Source organism: Durio zibethinus, chromosome 27 (assembly GCF_047325235.1).
Source record: "Durio zibethinus cultivar Kanyao isolate XHJ-2024 chromosome 27, ASM4732523v1, whole genome shotgun sequence".
Taxonomy (NCBI): domain Eukaryota; kingdom Viridiplantae; phylum Streptophyta; class Magnoliopsida; order Malvales; family Malvaceae; genus Durio; species Durio zibethinus.
In genome coordinates this window covers 14,218,396-14,240,355 of record NC_143188.1, presented here as the reverse complement: position 1 = coordinate 14,240,355, position 21,960 = coordinate 14,218,396, and the positions used below count along the sequence as shown (strand labels likewise).

At 28.5% G+C, this 21,960-nt stretch overlaps 1 pseudogene; it reads left to right on the top strand.

Moving 5' to 3' along the window:
• Positions 1-13,580: 13,580 nt before the first annotated feature.
• On the top strand, positions 13,581-21,407 carry LOC149510992 (uncharacterized; annotated as a pseudogene).
• The last annotated feature ends 553 nt before the right edge of the window (positions 21,408-21,960 follow it).

The window sequence follows — 21,960 nt, the reverse complement described above, 5'->3', positions numbered from 1 at the left end:
AATATTTTGATTTGGGTCAGTTTAAGTGTTTTAATCAAATTTATGAACGAATTTTATGTCAGATTAATTGTTTCTGGATTATTTTACATGAGTCAAGTCTATTGCAATTTAATTGATTGATTTAAAATTAGATTATGTGAGTTTAAAAGTTCAAAGTCCAAGTAATATAAAGGACAAAAGATGTCTTACAGGGCATGTTTGTTGAGAAACTGAGTTCTGGATGAAGCCAATTGCAGCTTGATTGGTTTGGAATTCTAATTATTTTGGAGCAGAAAGAGGATTTAGTAGTCAAGTCCATTTTTTTTTTTTTTTTTTGACAATTGCTCGTTGTAAGTTTTGGAGAATTGCTCTTTCTTCTTCTCTTTTCTGAATTTCCAAATGATATTGTCGGCCATGATATTAACGTTTAGCAGTAATGAATCTTAATGTTTAACTTTGAGGAATTGAAATAATATTTTACGATAATAATTTTTTACTTTTTAAAATATATTAAATTTGTTAATAATAAAATTTTTTTTAATCTAAATATAAAAACAAAATTTATAATTATAAATATGTTAATATATAAAATATGTCTTCCACTTCTTAATCAAGTAATTAAAAAGACTTTAAAAAAATGTAAAGTGAGAATTTGAATCTCATCATTGTATCAAAAAGATATATATATATATATATATATATAGAAATCACTAGCAACATTTTTTATAAAAAAAATATTATATCTTTTACATTATTAATATATTATCTTATCATATTTAATATTTTAAATATTAAAATAAAAAATCATAAAAAATTATATTTTTTGAATGAAAGATAGATTTTAAAACAATAGAGTAAAGATTTTAATATAATAAATTGAAACCTTATAATTTTTTAAATGGTACCTTTAAATTATGAAAAGGTACTTAAGTTATAGTCATATTAATTATTTTGGTATGTAACAATTTTTAAAGAAAATAAGCATGCTTAAGTATTAAAGTAAAAAAGGTTAGAAAAATATTTTTAAATAAAAATAGATTTTAAAGCAATAGAGTAGAGACTTTGATACGAGTAAATAAAATAATCTAATTTTTTACATGATAATTTTAAAATTATGAAAAATGAAAAGATACTTAAACTAATCATTTTAATTATTTTAGCTCATATTCACAAAAAAATGAGCATACAACGTATAGTAAAAAGAAGTTTGATTTAAAAAAAGAGAAAAGGATGTCAATTGAATATATTTTAATTGTTTTAATAATTTAATAATTATAAGACTCATATATATATATATATATATATGTTAAACTTACATCTACATCTTTGTGAAAATAAAATAATAATTAACTTATTTATTTTAAATTAAAAATTATTTATAATAAGTAAATCTAAATTAAAGAATAATATATTTGAACACAATAAATTTAAGTTTGAAAAAGCCTAACTAATTTATTTGTAAAGAAATCTCAAAATTATTGAAAAATAATATGTCAAAAAAGATTTCAAAAGTTAGGATAGTGTATGTGTCACGCCCTGGACGGTCGCGCCAGGCACATCAAGCGCACCAGCACGCGAGCCAGAGGTTGAAGCCCGCACACCAGGCACACTTATAGGTATTTGCACACAAGGCCTAAGAGACAAGGCTAGAACACCCGCACAGCCTGCAGGCCTGGCTTGCATGATGCCCGCACCACATTTAGAGGGGCCCAAGAGGGGAGATACGCAAGGAGATCTTATAGAAGTCTTCAGGATTAGCAGGAGCCTCCTGACAAATTTGGTTGACCCTAGAATTTAGAAGTTAGAATCTTGATTGATTGTAATCTTTGTAATTCTTTAATTTTAGCCTTGATTCTAGGGATATTGCCATTAAATGTAGCTGGAGCCTCAACTATAAATAGAGGGTTGCTCCATCATCATTTGTACATCATCATACACACTTCTGTTTCAGTAATATAGAGCATATTCTAGTAATCTATCTTGTTATCCTAATCAGCCCTTCATTTTGTTCTATTGCCCGTACGCTTGTGTTTTAGGCTGACTTAGGCACTAAAGAGGAGATTCCAAGCCTAAGGTTGTAGAATTATGAGTCTAAGGTCAGAATCCATGACAGTTGGTATCAGAGTAAGTTCGATTCTGCATGTTTGTGTTGTCTAGGTTAGATCATGATTGGGGAGATGGCATCCCAAAGCGACGTTGCTAGCCAACAACCAGAGGCTCAGGAGCAAGGTCAAGGAAGAGGCAAGAAAGCTAGTTCGAAGGATATCTGGTCCACTATGGATAAGAGGAGGCTAGCCAAGGTGGAAGTGACCATAGGCGACATGCAGAAGAAGATTGCGGAGATGGAAACTCACGTTGAAGCGTTGACTCTGTGGGAGAGGAATTTAGGGGTGAGTTACAAGCGGTTCTCAATCAAGGTATAGACATGATCACCCAAAGGAATGAGACCTTGAAGGCTTAAATGGAGACCATGTGCGATGGTATAGAGGCCATGCACGATGATATAGAGGAGCTCACCAATAAGCTCATTGCATGTAAGACTGCCATTGGGAATGGCATGTTTGTTGGAGCGTCTAAGGCCCGTGTGGATGTCCCTAAGCCTAAGGAGTTCAAGGGGACTAGGGCAGCCAAGGAAGTAGACAACTACCTATAGGGTATAGAGCAGTACTTCCAGGCTATGGGCATGCAAGACGAGGCAATTAAGGTAAGCACCGTTGCTATGTATCTTACTGATGTAGCTTTATTGTGGTGGAGGCGCATGAGTGATGATGTGTGGCGTAGGAGCGCCAAGATTAGAACCTGGACAGAGTTTCAAAAGGAGTTTAAGGAGCAATTTTACCCGAAGTATGCCGATGATAAGGCATGGGTAAAACTATGCAGGTTCAGCCAACAAGGGGACATAAGAGAGTATGTTTAGAAGTTCTCTGAACTAATGCTATGATCTCGGATCTAGGCGAGAAGGATGCCTTGTTTGCTTTCATGGATTGGCTGAAGCCATGGGTGAAGCATGAGCTACAACGGAGAGGAGTTCATGACTTGGCCAAAGCCATGACTATTGCTAAGTCCTTGATAGAGTTTAAACCACTGAACAAGTTCGAGTCTTCCAAGCTCAAGGGTAAGGGCAAGGACGAGAGGGACCGAAAGAAGTAGTCCAAAGGGAAGGATTATGATCGGTAGTCTAAAGATGGGGATCGAGAGCATTCAGACAAGGATGGCAAGAGGAAGCCATCAGCAGGTAAGTGGAAAGTAGAGGATGATCGAGAGCCACTTGCATGTTACCTATGTGGAAGGAGCCACATAGCGCGTAACTGCCCACAGAAGGGCAAGTCGACTGCTATAGACAAGGAGTCTGACGAAGAGCTAGAGTCAAGGGCAGTAAAGCTTGGGTCGTTGGTGCTTAATGCTATCTAGAGTAAGGGGAATCGTAGGCCAAAGGGCTTGATGTTTGTGAATATGTTGGTTGTGGGCTAGAAGATGACCGTACTAGTGGACACAAGTGCTTCACATCTTTTTATTTTAGGTGATGAAGCCCAGAAGCTCGGAATGAAGGTGCAGAAAGGGACTGATACCATTAAAACAGTGAACTTCAAGGAGGTCATAGCCATTGAAGTAGTGCAGGGAGTAGAGTTACAGCTCAGAGACTGAAAGGGCAAGGAGAGTATTAAGGTAATACCCCTTGATGATTATGACTTTGTGATTGGGTTGGATTTCCTTATTTGGATTAACACCCTCATTGTGCTTTTTACCAATTGTATTTGCATCTTGGATGCACGATGCCAATGCTTAGTATTGTTGAGAAGAGGGTCCGAAGTTGGGTCGATGGTAGTGTCAGCCATCCAATTTACCAAGGCAATAAGTAGAGATTAGGAGACCTTCTTAGTAGCCCTGAAGTATGATGAGCCAAGGGAGAAAGAGACCGAGTCACCCTTAAAGGTGCTAAAAATGCTGGAGACCTTTAGCGATGTAATGCTCACAAAGCTGCCTAACAAGCTACCACCTAAAAGGAAGGTGGATCACAAGATCAAACTGGTGCTAGAGGCCAAACCACCAGCTAGAGCCCCTTATCGAATGTTCCCACCAGAGTTGAAAAAGTTAAAGAAATAGCTCAAAAAGTTAGTTGATGCTGCTTCATCAGGCCATCGAAGGCACCATATGGTATATCGATTCTATTCCAGCTCAAGCATGATGGGTCATTGTGGCTGTACATAGACTACTGGGCTTTGAACAAGATGATCGTCACAAAAAAGTATCCTATCCCACTAATTATGGACTTATTCGACTAACTTAAGAGTGCAAGGTGGTTCACCAAGCTAGATTTGAGGTCGGGCTACTACCAAGTTAGGATCACGAAAAGAGATGAGCCTAAGACAGCATGTGTCACTCGGTATGGTTCGTATGAGTTCTTGGTCATGTCATTCAGACTCACGAATTTCAGTAACATTCTGCATCCTTATGAATAAGGTACTTCAATCGTTCCTTGATAGGTTTGTTGTGATTTATTTAGATGACATTGTGATCTACAACCAGATGTCAGGAGAGCATGTAGACCACTTGAGGTAGGTGTTTGAGGTGCTACGGGCACACAAGCTGTTTGTAAAGAGGGAAAATTGTTCATTTGCGTAGTAAGAGATCTCATTCCTTGGCCATATAGTGGGAGGTGGTAGGATACACATGGATGAAGGCAAAGTGTGCACCATCCTAGAGTGGGAACTGCTAACCAAGGTCACTGAGTTGAAGTCATTCCTTGGGCTGGTCAACTACTACAGACGCTTCATCAAAAGCCACTCAACAATAGCCATGCCATTGACTGACTTACTCAAGAAAGAGAGAGCATGAGAATGGAGCACAGGGTGCCAGAAAGCTTTTGATCGGTTGAAACAAGCTATGATCGAGGAGCCAATCTTGGCCTTGCCAAGCCATATGAGGTGCATACGAATGCATTAGACTTTGCCATAGGGGGCATGTTGATGCAAGAAGGACATCCAGTCATGTTTGAAAATAAGAAGCTGAACGAGACTGAGCGTAAGTACACGGTCCAAGAGAAGGAGATGACTACAATGGTGCACTGCTTGCGCACTTGACACCATTACCTGTTAGGGTTGAAGTTCATGGTCAGGATGGATAATGTGATGACTAGCTACTTCCAGACACAAAAAAAACCATCCCCCAAGCAGACGGATGACAAGATTTTCTTACAGAATTTGATTTCCAGATAGAGTACAAGCCAAGGCAGGCGTGTTGGGAGTAATGACTCAAATCCCATAAGAGATTTGTTTGAGATTTGTCAGATATTGCTTGATGGATAAAAAGACTTGTAAAAGAAGAATTTTAAAAGAAAAATGATTTTTAATAGGTAAGTTTAACTTGCAAGAGAAGAATTCTAAAAGGAAAGTGATTTTTAATAGGTAAGTTTGACTTACAAGAGAAGAATTTTAAGAAGAAAAGGATTCTTAATGGGTAAGTTTGTATGGTTATAAATAGGTGAAGTCTCTACAGGGTTAGGTAGGATAAAAAAATGTAAGAGAGTTGTAAGATTTTATGGGATAGACACCCCATAGGAGTATTAGGGCTCTACGTCCTATGGGTGTGTATGTTTATTTGTGAGTGGACTAGAGGAGACTAAGAGGGTCCATATAGGTATGATGTATGGGAGCATATGGGTATATATTTGGTTATGTTGAAAGGGTGCAGAAAGGTTTGAGTTTGTGTTTGTTTAGGTTGAGAATACTCTATAAGACTAAAAGAGATTGAGAGTGTCTTATGAGTATCGATTGTTTAGTGAGGTTGATAATTTGATGTATGTTTGTAATTCTCTACAACTAGTGGATCTTGTTTCTCACCTGTGAACGTAGGTTGATTGGACCGAACCACGTTAAATTATTGTCTCTTGTGTGTTTAATTTATTGTTTAATTTTGCTTCCACTGGTGTGATTGGATTGGAGGCTTTTAGAGTAACAAATGGTATCAGAGCTATGGTGTTCCCTAACAAGTGATATCAAAGTTGAAAGTTTGAAACGTGGGAAGAGTCAAAGGTTCAAGATGTAGAAAGAGCTGAAGGTTCAAAATGTGAGAAGAGTCAAAGGTTCAAAATGTGGGAAGAATTGATGGTTCGAGACATGGAAAGAGTTGACAGTTTGAGATATAGGAAGAGCTTGGTTTAAGACATGAGAAGAAGTAAGTTTAGAAAAGCTCGATTCAAGAGAAGAGTTCGAGTTCAAGTTTTGAAGATTGAAAGATCAGTTTGCATAAAGCATGAAGACACACAAGAGAAGATAAGTGTGAGACTTTCATTACAGGTGAAGCTAAACATGTCTAAAATGAAAACAGATGATTGATAAAATTTGAGTCAAAGTAGAGATTGTTGAGAATAATAACTCAAATCTCATAAGAGATTTGTTTGAGATTTATTAAATATTGCTTGATGGATAAGAAGACTTGCAAAAAAAAAAATTCTAAGAGAAAAATAATTCTTAATAAGTAAGTTTAACTTGCAAGAAAAGAATTTTAAAAGGAAAAAGGATTCTTAATAGGTAAGTTTGACTTACAAGAGAAAAATTCTAAGAAGAGAGGGATTCTTAATGGATAAGTTTGTATGGTTATAAATAGGTGAAGTCTCTACAGGGTTAGGTATGAGAAAAAGATATAAGAGAGTTGTAAGGTTTTGTGGGATAGACACCTCATAGGAGTATTGGGGCTCTATGTCTTATGGGTGTGTATGTTTGTTTGTGAGTGGACTAGAAGAAACTGAGAGGATCCACATAGGTATGATGTATGTGAGCATATAGGTATGTATTTGGTTATGTTGAAAGGGTACAGAAAAGTTTGAGTTTGTGTTTGTTTAGGTTGAGAATACTTTATAGGACTAAAGGAGATTGAAAGTATCTTATGAGTATCAATTGTTGAGCAAGGTTGATGATTTGATGTATGTTTGTAATTCTCTACAACTAGTGGATCTTGTTTCTCATCCGTGAACATAGGTTGATTGGATTGAACCACGTTAAATTATTGTCTCTTGTGTGTTTAATTTATTGTTTGATTTTGCTTTCGCTTGAGTGATTGGATTGTAAGCTTTTAGAGCGACAAATGGTATCAGAGCTATGGTGTTCTCCAACAAGTGATATCAAAGCTAAAAGTTTGAAACGTGAAAAGAGTCAAAGGTTCAAGATGTGAAAAGAACTGAAGGTTCAAAACGTGAGAAGAGTCAAAGATTCGAAAAGTGGAAAGAGTTGATGGTTTGAAACATGAGAAGAATTGATAGTTCGAGATATGGGAAGAGCTTGGTTTGAGACATGGGAAGAATTAAGCTTAGAAGAGCTCGATTCAAGAGAAGAGTTCGAGTTCAAGTTTTGAGGATTGAAAGATCAGTTTGTATGAAGCATGAAGACACACAAGAGAAGATAAGTGTGAGACTTCTATTGCAGGTGGAGCCAAGCATGTCTAGAATGAAGACAGATGATTGATGGAATTTGTGTCAAGGTGGAGATTATTGGGAATAATAACTCAAATCCCATAAGAGATTTGTTTGAGATTTGTCAGATATTGCTTGATGGATAAGAAGACTTGCAAAAGAAGAATTCTAAGATAAAAATGATTCTTAATAGATAAGTTTAACTTGCAAAAAAGAATTTTAAAAGGAAAAAAAATTCTTAATAGGCAAGTTTGACTTACAAGAGAAGAATTCTAAGAAGAGAGGAATTCTTAATGGACAAGTTTGTATGGTTATAAATAGGTGAAGTCTCTATAGGGTTAGGTATGAAAAAAAGATGTAAGAGAGTTGTAAGGTTTTGTGGGATAGACACCCCATAGGAGTATTAGGGCTCTATGTCTTATGGATGTGTATGTTTGTTTATGAGTGGACTAAAAGAGACTGAGAGGGTCCACATAGGTATGATGTATGTGAGCATATGGGTATGTGTTTGGTTATGTTGAAAGGGTGCAGAAAGGTTTGAGTTTGTTTTTGTTTAGGTTGAGAATACTCCATAGGACTAAAGGAAATTAAGAGTATCTTATGAGTATCGATTGTTGAGTGAAGTTGATGATTTGATGTATGTTTGTAATTCTCTACAACTAGTGGATCTTGTTTCTCATCCGTGAACATAGGTTGATTGGATTGAACCACATTAAATTATTGTCTCTTTTGTATTTAATTTATTGTTTGATTTTGCTTCTACTTGTGTGATTGGATTGAAGGCTTTTAGAGCAACAAATGGTATCAGAGCTATGGTTAAATATCATATGGTATCAGAGCAATAAATGGTATCAATACATTTGTATATTAAATACATTTAAATATCATATAACACTAACTTTATTCATCATATGAAGATAAAGTTATGTATAACTAGTCAATAAATCAATTTTCGTCTCATTTTTTTGTTTAGAATAATTTTTCATTGGTATTTCTATTGATTAAATATAATTATATGTTCCACCAGTTGAAAGCTTAAATTTTCTTTTATTCAAAAATTTTTATTATATATAAAATTTTATTATAGAAAATATTAAAAAAACATCATTTTAAACATTAAAAAAATAAATTTCTAACCTTTTTACTTGTCATATTTTTTAAAGAAAATTTCAATTTGAAGACTAATAAATTTATTATATAACACCTATATAATTTATAATTATTTCATTTTTAGTATTAACAATATAAATTTTTATGGAATAAACACATTCAAAAGATGATTTTACTAAATTTAGTCACACCTTGAATGAATTTGCAAAAAACATTAATCTTACTTCACTTGATAATTCTTTATTTAAAATAATTTACATTAGTATGTTCAACCACCTAGATAATAAAAAAGTGAGTAATTTAATACGATTGAAAATGTTTAAATCATCTTGACATAGAAATTAATCAAGGTAAAAAAATTCTTAAGACAATTTAGTTCTAAGCTATGGGTAGCTCTATCACTTCCTAAATCATCTAATTCTATAAATTGCAAGTCCAATTGAAGTGTTCAATAAATCAGACGGAGCTAATTATTGGTGAAAGGTGTGTAAATAATTTGCATTTGATTTTTTATTAGTTTTTGTTTGTGGGAATAACAATTATAAGCTTTTAAGGAAAATATAAAAAAAATTAATTATAGAGGTAAAGTTAAATTATGAATATGATATATCTTAAAGAAATATTTCAAGAGACTAAAAGAATTTAATTATGTTATCAATGGTCAAATAATTAACTCATGAAACATACAAATAATAAAATCATTTACATACAAATATAGTTAGCTAATCAATTAAAACAAAAAGTTGAACAGTAAAAAATAAAATATTAAATATTTTCTAATGACTTAATTATGATTATCTTTAATTAATTTATTTATCAATATAAAGTGCATGTGCAATTATTTTCACAACAATAAAAAAGAAAAAACAATTTTCATATAATTGCTTTTTGCTATGTACACTAATAAGTTTTATTTGTATTTTTATGTGATGTGAAAGTCATATTTTGTGTTGCAATATAAGTCTAATTTAAAAGAAAAACCATATAAGTTAAAATTTATTTTAATTTTGATGTAAGATCTTTATCTAACCTAGCTCCAAAAGATATGAATGAGAACATACTGTTGGAAGATCCACTATGTTTTCGAAATTCAAAGGTTTCTTTCTTGAGATGCAAAAAAAATCATATAATTGTTCTGGACTAGAAGTGGTAGCTAACCTGACTGGTTTGACAATAAAAAGAAAGAGACTCGTATTGAAACTTTTTAGCACCATATTAGTTATAACAGTAAATATTTTTTCAATCGATATAATGGAGAAAACAAATAAGTTTCATATTAATCCTAATGAAATTCAAAATCAACACATTTATATATTTTTCATTGAAATATCATAAAACACTAAATCTAAATTAAAGAATAATATATTTGAACATAATAAATTTAAGTTTGAAAGAGCCAAACTAATTTATTTGTAAAGAAATCTCAAAATTATTGAAAAAAAAATCTAAATTAAAGAATAATATATTTGAACACAATAAATTTAAGTTTGAAAGAGCCTAATTAATTTATTTGTAAAAAAATTCTCAAACTTCTTGAAAAATAATATATGTTTAAAAGGTTTTCAAATTTTAAGGGAGTGCATGGCCCCATTAGACTCTAATGAAAAGCCACCGCGCTTGTTCGCGAGCTTAATCTATTCATATAATGTTAGATTTTTAATTTTATCGAACAACTTTAAATATCAAAAAATAATAAGCTTAAAGATATGTTATCAGCTATTAACACTCCAAATCTAATAATTTTATATTTAAAATTATGCGATATGAAAAATGATACAAAAAATATAAAAAGAGTATGATTTTAAATTGAAAAAAAAATCATATATGGGTTTAAAAAATAAAAGTTTTATATTTAATATACTGACATGAATTATGATATTATAATTTTTATATTTTTACAAAAATTTGACATAAAATAAATACGATATAAATACATGAATTCACTTCTCTTTATTTGTTTTTAATTTGTTGCTTCCTTTTGTCTTGTACATAATGTTTATATACTATCTTAGCTTGACGTATTTTGATCTATTTTTTAAATTTTGGTCTAAATTATTTTAAATATTTTATCAAATTAAATTTTAATAAATATATTTTAAAATTACCTCCACGAAAATCAAATATCAAGATATATAACATTACTATAATTTGGTTTACCGAAGCTTGGTTATCATTTTTTTTTTCTTTTTCAAGTGCAATAGCCTTAAGTAATTGATGCTCTAAAATTGGCCAATGCCTTTACACTTAATTTTTCATACATTTTCGCTTCCCCCCAACTTAGACGCAACAAAGTCTTCGTTACTTTTTTTTTTTTTTCGCATAGATAAACAAATTCTTGGAAGAGAAATGTGACTTTCAAAGTCAATGTTTGCTTTTCTCTCAAAGTGTGGAAACTCACTTTACATGAATATTCCTTATCTAAAACATGTATTCTTCAACGTGTTTTCATTGATATTTCTAACTCTCTTTAATTAATTCAATACAATTTTAATTGCAAAAACAACTTATAATATAATTATAATGATAAAAAAATATCAGACGAATTTGCTGTTGTTTATATTTTATTCAGGCTTAAACATTTTATTTTCAAGTAATGGGAGTAAACGGCATCATTAGTTTGTGGTCATTTCTGAAGTTACATTTTATTAATATTTAATTTTTTTTTTAGTTTTTGATATTTTGAATTTATTTTAATGAATTTTCACTTATATTTTCCTAGTCCTCAATTTATACACTTTTCTTTCCTTCTCAAATAACGTTACCAGTTTAATATTAATATATTATCTTATCATATTTAACATTTTAAATATTAAAATAAAAAATCATAAAAAATTATATTTTTTTTGAATAAAAGATAGATTTTAGAACAATAGAGTAAAGATTTTAACATAATAAATTGAAACCTTATAATTTTTTAAATGGTACTTTTAAATTATGAAAAGGATCTTAAGCCATAGTCATATTAATTATTTTGGTATGTAACAATTTTCAAAGAAAATAAGCATGTTTAAGTATTAAAGTAAAAAAGATGAAAAAATATTTTTATATAAAAATAGATTTTAGAGCGGTAGAGTAGAAGCTTTGATTCTAGCTATTAAAATCTTCTAATTTTTACATGGTTTTTTCAAAATTATGAAAAATGAAAAGATATTTAAAATAATCATTTTAATTATTTTGGCTTATAACAATTTTCACAAAAAATAAGTATGCATCATATAGTAAAAAAATTTTGATTAAAAAAAGAGCAAAGGATGCCGATTGGATATTTGCTAATTGATTTTAATAATTCTAATGCTCGTATATATGTTAAACTTAAATCTACGTATTTGTGAAAATATAGTAATAACTAATTTATTCATTTTAAATTAAAAATAATTTATAATAATACATCCAAATTAAAGAATAATATATTAGAACACAATACATTTAAGTTTGAAGGAGCCTAAATAATTTATTTGTAAAGAAATTTCAAAATTATTGAAAAAATAATATACGTCTAAAAAAATTTTCAAAATTTGGGGAAGGGCATGGCCTCACTAGGCTTTAATGAAGAGTTCCCCCTACCTGCTCGTGAGCTTAATCTATAGATATAATGTTAGAAGTTTAATTTTATTGAACAACTTTAAATATATATAATTTGGTTTAGTGAATCTTGGTTGTCGTTTATTTTTTCGTTTTCAAATCCAATATCCTTAAGTAATTGATGCTCTAAAATTGGCCAATGCCTTTACACTTAAATTTCATACATTTTGGCTTCCCCCAACTTAGACGCAACAAAGTCTTTGTTACTTTTTTTTTTTTTTAAGTTTTCACAGAGAGAAACAAATTCTTGGAAGAGAAATGTGACAAGTTTTTATAATAAAGAAATGTGACTTTCGAAGTCAATGTTTGCTTTTCTCTCAAAGTTGCTTTGGAAACTCACTTTTCATGAATATTCCTTATCTAAAACATGTATTCTGCAACGTGTTTTCATTGATATTTCTAACTTTCTTTAATTAATTCAATAAAATTTTAATTGCAAAAACAACTTATAATATAATTAAAATAATAATAATAATAATAACAATAATAATAATAATAAAGGTCAGAAGAGTTTGTTGTCGTTTATATGCAAAAAAAATTTTTAAAAAAAAATTCAGAGAATCAGTATAAGGACAAAATTGTAAAAGTAATTTTTCTTATAACAAATTTTAAGAGTTGATATTTTCTTTCTAGTAATTATATTTTTATGGTTGTACTCAATAATTATTCTCACTGCATTGCACCAAAATATAATTTCCCCTGCATTTTATCACGATTCTTGAGCATACAATCTTATATCAATCCATCTCCCACTATTAAAATTGAAAAGAGTTTTTTTTTCTGAAAAAAATGGATACTATTTTTTAAATAGATAATTTTTTAAAGAAATAAATAGATTAATGGGTCCTTAATTTTAAAAATATTTTATGACAATTTTATTTGATATTTTAGTCAATTTATTTTACTGGATTGAAATTATTTGATTTGTTACATCAACGTTTTTTTGAATTACAAAGAAACAATATAAATATAAATATAATATTTTTAAACCCCTGAAAAAACTCAATTCCCATGCATCAACCAAAAAACCGCTAATCAACCAAAAAATGTTAAGATCACAATGGAAAGAAATTATAAATTTTTTAGTATAAAGAAATATGTAGTTTGATAATAAGAGGAGTTATAAATGGTGAAATTTGAATTTAGATTTATTAGATATTATTTTTTAAAAATAATTGTATAAATCAATTAATTAAATTTGAAGTTCATATATCATAAAATTTTAATATCTATATTTGTATTATAATTCGATTTTGCCAAAACATCTGTGCACCAATGTCAAAGGTTTTATGATTAATAGAGTTTTTTTTTTTTTTATCACTAAACATGGTTAGTGCGTTGGTGGGGGACAAATGTAGAAAACTGGAGTGCAAGAGCTAAGAAATTTCTTTGAAACTTTGAGTTCACGCCCGGCCTATACTTACATGCACCCAGCTAAATCTTCATTGATTTCCCTGATAGAAAGAAATTAACAATCAAAGGTGGGTGACATTAAGAGAGAATGGGCGTTTAGTTGGTGTTTTACTTCATCCTGCTACCATGGCTTATTCAAGCAGCAACATCGTAAGGAGCAGACGAGTCTGGTTGTAATGAAACCTGTGGGGGTATTATTAATCGAAATCCATTTGGAATAAAAACTGGTTGCTATGAAAATTCGTGGTTTAGAGTAATTTGCCACGAAACCGGTAATCGGCGAAAACCTTTCATCAGTCGCATCAATCTGGAGCTAGTCAGTGCGCGTTGGTCAGACGGTCCTGTCACCGTCAACAATCCGGTAACTTATCTCAATTGCGGCAAAAAAGCAAACAATGGCACCACTGCTCCTGCTACTGTCAACCCAAAAGGCAGTCCATTTTTCTTCTCAAGTAGATTCAACATATTCGGGTCAGTAGGATGCGGTAATTTGGCCACTGTTTCTCGTAATATTCAAACTGATCCCATCGCAGGCTGTCTACAACAAAGATGTGGCGACCTGACTTCTAAATTAGGAGGCTGCTATGCCATAATTCCTGAAAATCTGAAATCCTATACTGCAACCACGACAGAGATCATTGATTCTGGCAAGCAAGAAAGCAGCAGGAGATGCACATCTGCTCTCATTTTTTACCCTTCCATGTTTAACTCATCGGATCCAGACATCGAATTCCCCGTGTTTAACTCATCAGGTCCAGGTATCGAATTCCCCACGACATAAGCATTGATACGGCGCATGTTCCTGCAACGCTGGATTGGAATCCCATCAAATACGATTTGAAAGGTCTTGTTGCAAGTTACTCTAAACCAGGAATTTTTATAGCAGCCAGTTCTTATTCCAAATGGGGATGGAATAACGACATGCCCAAATTTTTCTACACAACCAAACTCGTTTACTTCTTGCGATGTAGCTGCTTGAATAAGCCATAGTAGCAGGATGAAGTAAACGCCCATTCTCTCTTAATTTTTCCCATCTTCGATGACGAATTTGCTGGCTGCATATGTCAAATAGATATAGCCCGGCGTATACTCAAAAGGTTCAAAGAAATATCTTGGCTTTTGCGCCCCAGCTTTCTACATTTGATCCCACTAAAGCACTAACTGCACATTTGGTTACCGTAATACAGAGGAAATGGAATTAATATTTTGTGAAAATTAAAAATAAAAATAATAGCATCAAATATGTATTATTAAATTTGATTCGTTACAATAAAATAGAGAAATAATTAATATTAATATGTTTGGTTTATTCAAAGAATATTAAAGGAATAAACTCAAAAGATCATTTTCGCATTATAATTTATCATAAAATTATAAATTAGTAAAAATAAATAAAATTCATAATAATTGAATATAAAAATTAAATATTAATATTAAATTAATAATATTAAATTTTAAATTTTAAATAATATTAATTCCATAATATTAAATGTTAATTTAACAATATTAAATATTATTTAATGATATAAAATTTTAATATAATAATATTTAAATATTTAATATTATTTGCATAGTATGCTAATATTAAATGTTCATTTAATAATATTTTAATATTTACTAATATAAAATTTTAATTTAATAATATTTTTATATTTAATTATTATATTTCATATTATGTTAATATTTAATATTAGTTTATAATAATTTAATATATTATATTATTTTCATAATATTTTTCATCTTAAATATTGAATTTAATAATATCATAATATAGTATATTATTTTTATAATATTTCTATAATATTTTATATTAAACTTTAATTTTATAATATTTTATTATATTATTTTAATAAGATTTAATACTATTAAATACTAATTTAATATTATTTTATTATTTAATCAAAATAAAAATTCATATAAGATTCTTTTAATATTTTCATATTATCTTACTAATATTTTTATTATTAAATATTAATTTCAAAATATTTTAATCTATTATATTATCAGAATATTATTTTCATATTAAATATTTATTTTATTTTATTTTAATATTGAATAATTTTAAATATATTTATCAATATTTTAATATTTACTATTGTAATTATTATTTTAATTATATTTTAATAGTATTTTAATATTAAAAATTAAGTTGAAATATTTTACTATTATATTATTTTCATAATATTTTAATATTATTTTTAATGTTAAATATTTAATTTAATAAGATTTTAACATAGTATATTATTTTAATATTATTTCAATATTAAATATTAACTTAATAATATTTTAATCCTGAATACTACTTAATTATATTAAAGTAATTTAATTAATCGTCAAATTAAATATTATAATTAATATTATTTAAACAATTACAATAAAATAATATTTGTTAATCATAATAATTAAAAATAATTAAATGTTAAAATGATAAAGTTCAAATTAATTAAATATATAAAGATAAAATTATCTAATAAATATTATCTCAATTCCCGACATGGTAGGAATTGTAATTCTTAGGAAAGAGTAAAGAATTGCCATTACTCTTTTTATAAGAAATTGATATTCTATGGAATTACTATTCTTTGCTAAAACAATAACTAAATGATAGAATAAAAAAAAAGCATAAGGAAAATAGTTGGAATGAAATTTCATTTCCATCCAACCAAACATGGGGTAAGAATGTTTAAGGAAAAAAGCATCTCAATCAATCTCCATATGGATATGCACATGTTTTTGGCAAAATTAGAATATGATAGGGATATTGATATTAAATTTTATTATTTTTAATTAGATTTATTAATTTTAAATACGGTATGATAATATGATACAAAATTTTTTTTAAAATTTTTTTATATTTAATGAATAAGATTTTGAATTTTTTTTAACTTACTTGATATCGAGGGTATGTCACAATCAAGTCATTTGCTTTCTTTTTTACAAAAATTTTTGTCTATTTTCTTTTTCTATTTTTTTCCTTTTTTTAATACTTAATAAAATTTTTAAACTTTATTGGAAACCCATTTGATATTTTTGAATAAAAACATATTTTTTATTTTGATATTTTTTTTTAAAAAATATGGAGGTGTGATTGTTATATTAAGATTTGAATTTTGTTTCTTTTTGTTGGGCTTTTTTTTTTGCTTTTTTGGAAATACATGATATAAATATATGTTTTATTATTTATTTAATTAAATATATGTATTGTATTAATAAAATTAATATTTAATATTTTAATTTAAAAAATCTACGTGTCCTCTTGTGCTTTCTTTTTTTTTTGTCATTTCTTGGTTTATATTTTAAATTTTCCATAGTTACAAATGTTCTAAGGGTGTTATGTGCACTCCAAGGGATTTTCTTTCTTCTTTTTTTAAATTTAAACACTTTACCATTTTTTTAAATAATTTAAAATGATGAACCCAATTGATATTATTGATTAAAATTATATATTTTTTCATTTTTTTAATGTGCGAGGCCTATATTCAATTGGTTTCAATTCGTCTGAATCCAATAGTAGCATTGTTTTTTAGATTGTATCAAGATTTTTTTCAAAAATCAACATTAGATCAGATGTGAGTTTAAAATATTTTATCCCATTCAAGCATGTATAAATATAAATATAATTATTTATTTTATTATTATATATATGTATTATATTAATAAAATTATTAGTTAATACCTTTATTTAATAAATCTGCAAGTCATTCCTATTCGATTTTCCTTTCTTTCTTTTTTCTTTTTCTTAGTATTTCCTTTTTTTATGTTTTTGATTTTTTTTAGATATATTTTGCAAGAAAAAAATTTAATAAAAGTAAAGATGACAAAACAATTCATTTTTCATAGATTTTGATTGTCCCCTATCTAATATGTCCATATTTTGAGAAATTCTAGATAAATTCAAGGTTTTTCTTTTTTTTTTAATCGAAATCTGATTAAAGGTGAATTTAGAATGTTCTATCTTGTACCGGGTGTACATATATATAAATATATTTTTTCAAATATTTATTTAAATGAGTTTCGATTCTTCTAAATTTGATGGACATGTTTTTTATTTGAGATCTAATCGAGGTTTTTCTTTAAAAATCAAACTCGAGTCAAAGACAGATTTATAATATTTTGTCTTACTTTTAATATATATTAAATTATATTTTTAATTGTTTATTTATTTTATATTTATATTTATATCTATGTATCATATTAATCAAATTATTATTTAATATCTTAATTTAATAACAATATTTTTTGTTTAGGTATCTTATTAGAAATTCTTTTATTTAGATACTACATTAAGAAAAGTGTAATAATTTAAGGCAAATGAAGTATTATTTCTATTATACACATTTATAGAGAAACTTGGTCAATGACAATTTTCTTCCTTTTTCTAATTCGTGTTTTTTTTTCTACACATAAGATATGAACAAAAGATTATTAAATGTATGTTATAAAATATTATTTAAATATGAGTTTACGGATCACCACCAATCAAACAATTAAATGTGAAACCATACATCTCTCACTTACAAACCCAATTCTAAATACGAATTCTCACATTAGTCATAAAAAACATAAATAAAGACCAAAAGATATACGCAAAAACCATTCAACAACAACAACAACAATAACAATAACACCAACAATAATAATATAATAAATCCAAACCAATCAATTAAACAAAATGCAAATCAATAGATACTGCTGCAAGGAATAAAAAAAAATCAAAATTTAATTCAATTGATTCATGTAATTATCTCAAGAGTTGACATTCAACAGATTTAAAATTCGAATCTTAGTATTTACAAAATTTTTTGACTCTCGAGCAGATATCTATGTAAAAAAAATCATGAAAAAAATAAAAAAGACAAAATATACGTGAAAATCATCCAATATAACAAAAAAGGGATAAAACCAAAAACAAATCCACTGTCAACAATCCATGATACAATGTTTATGTTTTTAAATTTTCTCTCACTTGATGATTATGTAAACGAGAAACTTGGTTTATGACAATTACTCCTTGAGTTGAAATTGAGACTTTTCTTTGTCATTGTCTTGTTTTTGACACATAAACCATGAACTCGAGACTTTTCTTTTAGCATTCGGTTCATTTTGGGTTTAATTTGAATTTTTGCATCACATAAAATTTACAAAAAAATCACTAAATCACACGGAAAAAAACAAGTTAATTAAAAGTCATTTATTAATTTAGAATTATTTTTATAAGAAATTAAAAATTTTCTCTCAAAAATATTATTTATAATTTTGATTGATTGATATTTACTTTTTCTTTTCATTTCATTAATTATTAGTAATTCACCATAATTATGGTTAAGATTTGCAAGGTCAACCATAACTTTAAAGGTTAGAAGTGTTGTTAATTAATTTCTTGTATGTTATAATTAGAATTTCATTGAGAAGTGAAAAAAGAAAAGCTATGTAAATAATATTGAATTAAGGCTTTTTTTTCATTAAAAGTTAAAGTTTATTTATGAAATTTAAACAATTTGTAATGGTAACTTTTTTAATTGAAATGAAGAAAGAATCTTTAATCTTGTTCTTCTTCGGCTGCATTTTAAGTTATTATCTTTGATATCTACTTAATATCTACTTAAACAAAATAAACTATTTATAAATAGTTGTCACAATTAACTTTATTAAATTATTGAATATTTCTAATTTAAAAATTTATTTTTTATTTTAAAATTTATAAGCCTAATTGGTTGCTAGCTAGTCAGCTTAACAGTTGAGAGATTAATATGTTCACTCGAAAAAAGAAAAAAAAAAGATAAGTATGATATTAATTTCCTTTTATAGGTTTGGTTGCAAATCATTTGTAATTGGCTGCTCTGAAATTGGTAAATGCATTTCTACTTGTTCACAAAGTTTGATGAGACTGATTGCAATACTAGCAGTGTAATTCATGCTTCGGTGACATTACTTTTTAAAGTTTGGTGGGGTAGCTGAATTATATTTTAGGGAGAATTAGAAAAAGCTCCGGTCTATTACAAATTTTTATTAATTGGTGCTATAGGAATAAATTATTACATTAAAGGAAATGACAAGTTTTAAATTATAAAAAAAAAGTTATTTTTACTCCTCTTGATCTTAATGACTGAGGTTGTGTAGAAAAAAAAAGGAGAAAAAAAGTCCATAATTTTAAATATTCTATGATAATTTTATTTGATAATTTAGCCAATTTATTTTACTGAATTAATATTACTTGATTCGTTACATCAATATTTTTTTGAATTACAAAGAAAAAAAATAAAAAATAAAATTATAATTTTGTTAAACCCCTAGAAACTCTATTCCCATGCAAGTTAAACAAAAACAAAATTATATGATTGAAACCTATGTCTGGATCTCTGAAATTTAATGTGGATGGATCGACGGAGATGCGGGCATAGGTGGAGTACTTAGGGATGAATTTGGGGCTGTGAAAGAGAAAATTTCTAAATCCGTAGGAATACCGAATACAAAGGAGGCTGAATTGATGGCGATAAAGGAGGCATTTATTCTTTACATAATTTTCCTTTGGGCAAATACGCATATATTGGCAATTAAAAGTGATTTCTCACATGCGGTCACTTGGATCAAATCACCCCAATCTACTCCTTGGAGGTTCAGAAAGCACACATTATATTTGGAAACCTTGAAGAAACAACTAAGAAGTTGGCAAATCCATCACATACCAAGGGAGGCAAATGATGTTGCGGATAGCATTGTCAAATTAAGAGTGAATAGATCCCAACACCTTATAGAATGGTATAATTAGATGTTGGTTTAGTCTCTTCAGTTGTAATTTTCTTTTGACAGGATATGCAACTAGTTGTTTGCAATTATTGTTATTGTTTTGTATTTCAGTTTCTCATCAATGAAAATCTCTACTCTTCAAAAAATATATATTATTTTTTAAAAAATTATTTTATTATTTTTTATAATAAAAAATTGTTGATTTCATAAGTCAAAGACATTAATTTAACTAGATAAATTGAATAAAATATCAAATAAAATTATTATAAAATATTTAAAATCAAGGATGCATTTATCTATTTATTTCTTTTAAAAAAATCCATTTAAAAAGATTATCCATTTTTTCTGTTTTTTTTTAAACATAACTCTTTTCAGTTTTTAATAGTGGGAGCTGGATAGATATATAAAACATGCTCAGGAATATTCGTGATAAAATATAATTCACGTACTCCAGTAAACTTGACAAAGTAATGTTGTCGTGCAAGTGAATTAAATTTGATAATTTTAAACACAATATAATTATATGATATAAAAATATAAAAATAATATGGTTTAAAATGTTAATAAAAATTATATAAGAATTTAATAAAATAAAAATATATTATTTTGCAAAACTAGATGTAAAAAAATGCTAGTAAAAAAATTCACTGCACTCAACTGATGAAATGAATTTAGTGATACATGTATGCTATTCCCCTATAAGCAGATGCTTTATTTTCTATAGTGCTATGATAGTTCTTTTTTGGTTTTCTAAAATGCAATGTCTATATATTTATACCTTTCCCACCAAAAGTTTAAATGATTGCCCCTGGTTAAGTGATGTAGATTATCCCCATTTGCAGGTTTGATAGGAAATTGAAGAACTCCTGTGATCATCTACTCTTCAGCAGGTCTTCCTACCTCATCTATCAGCCCTCTCTTTTTCCCCTTCTTTGCTATTTATACAGCTTTCATGTTTATTATCTGCCTGCCACTTAGTAGCGTTATGAATTTTTGCTAATTTGTAAAGGTGGCAATGAGTCCATACTTACAAATTACAATAGGAGGTTGAAAATGGAAGTTATCTGTTGTGCTTGTATCAGAACTTCTAATGTATTGAAATATGCAGGATTATGAGTTGCTTCGTACTTTTGGACAAAGAAAGTTGACAGGAGCAAGCATTCACTGATGGCCTTTAAGTTGAAGTAAAAAATTCTCAAGTTACGGAGGATCATCCTTAAATCGATGTTCAAGGCCAGTAGGTTAGTGATGTCATTCGCTAGTACATATATATCATATACCCCTTATAAAATCTGTAACATGTGCCAAGAAAGCTTCGCAAACCGCTTGTAAAATTCTTGTGATAGAATCTATATGATCTTCAGTTAGCCTGTTAAAAGCAAAAAGCAAAAGGGAACGGCAAAAAGGTGAAAAAAGGCACCTGAACTCAGATTCAAAAATCATCTAACCTCCTATCATTGAAAAAACATCAAAACTGACACTTTTTCGAATCACTAAAAGGGTAAAAATAACATATAGGCCAACAGTTATGTGGTATGTAGATGTAGTGTTAAATTCTTAGTTTTATTAATCAAGGTTCAAATCCTAACTGTCTCAAATAAAATATATATATATATCTTTATTGGGATTCAATCCAAATCAGGATATCATTTTTTTTTTTGGTTTTTGAATGGGGTTTGTCATTTTTTATTTAATTTTTTTAGGTTTATGTTCTACTTCGA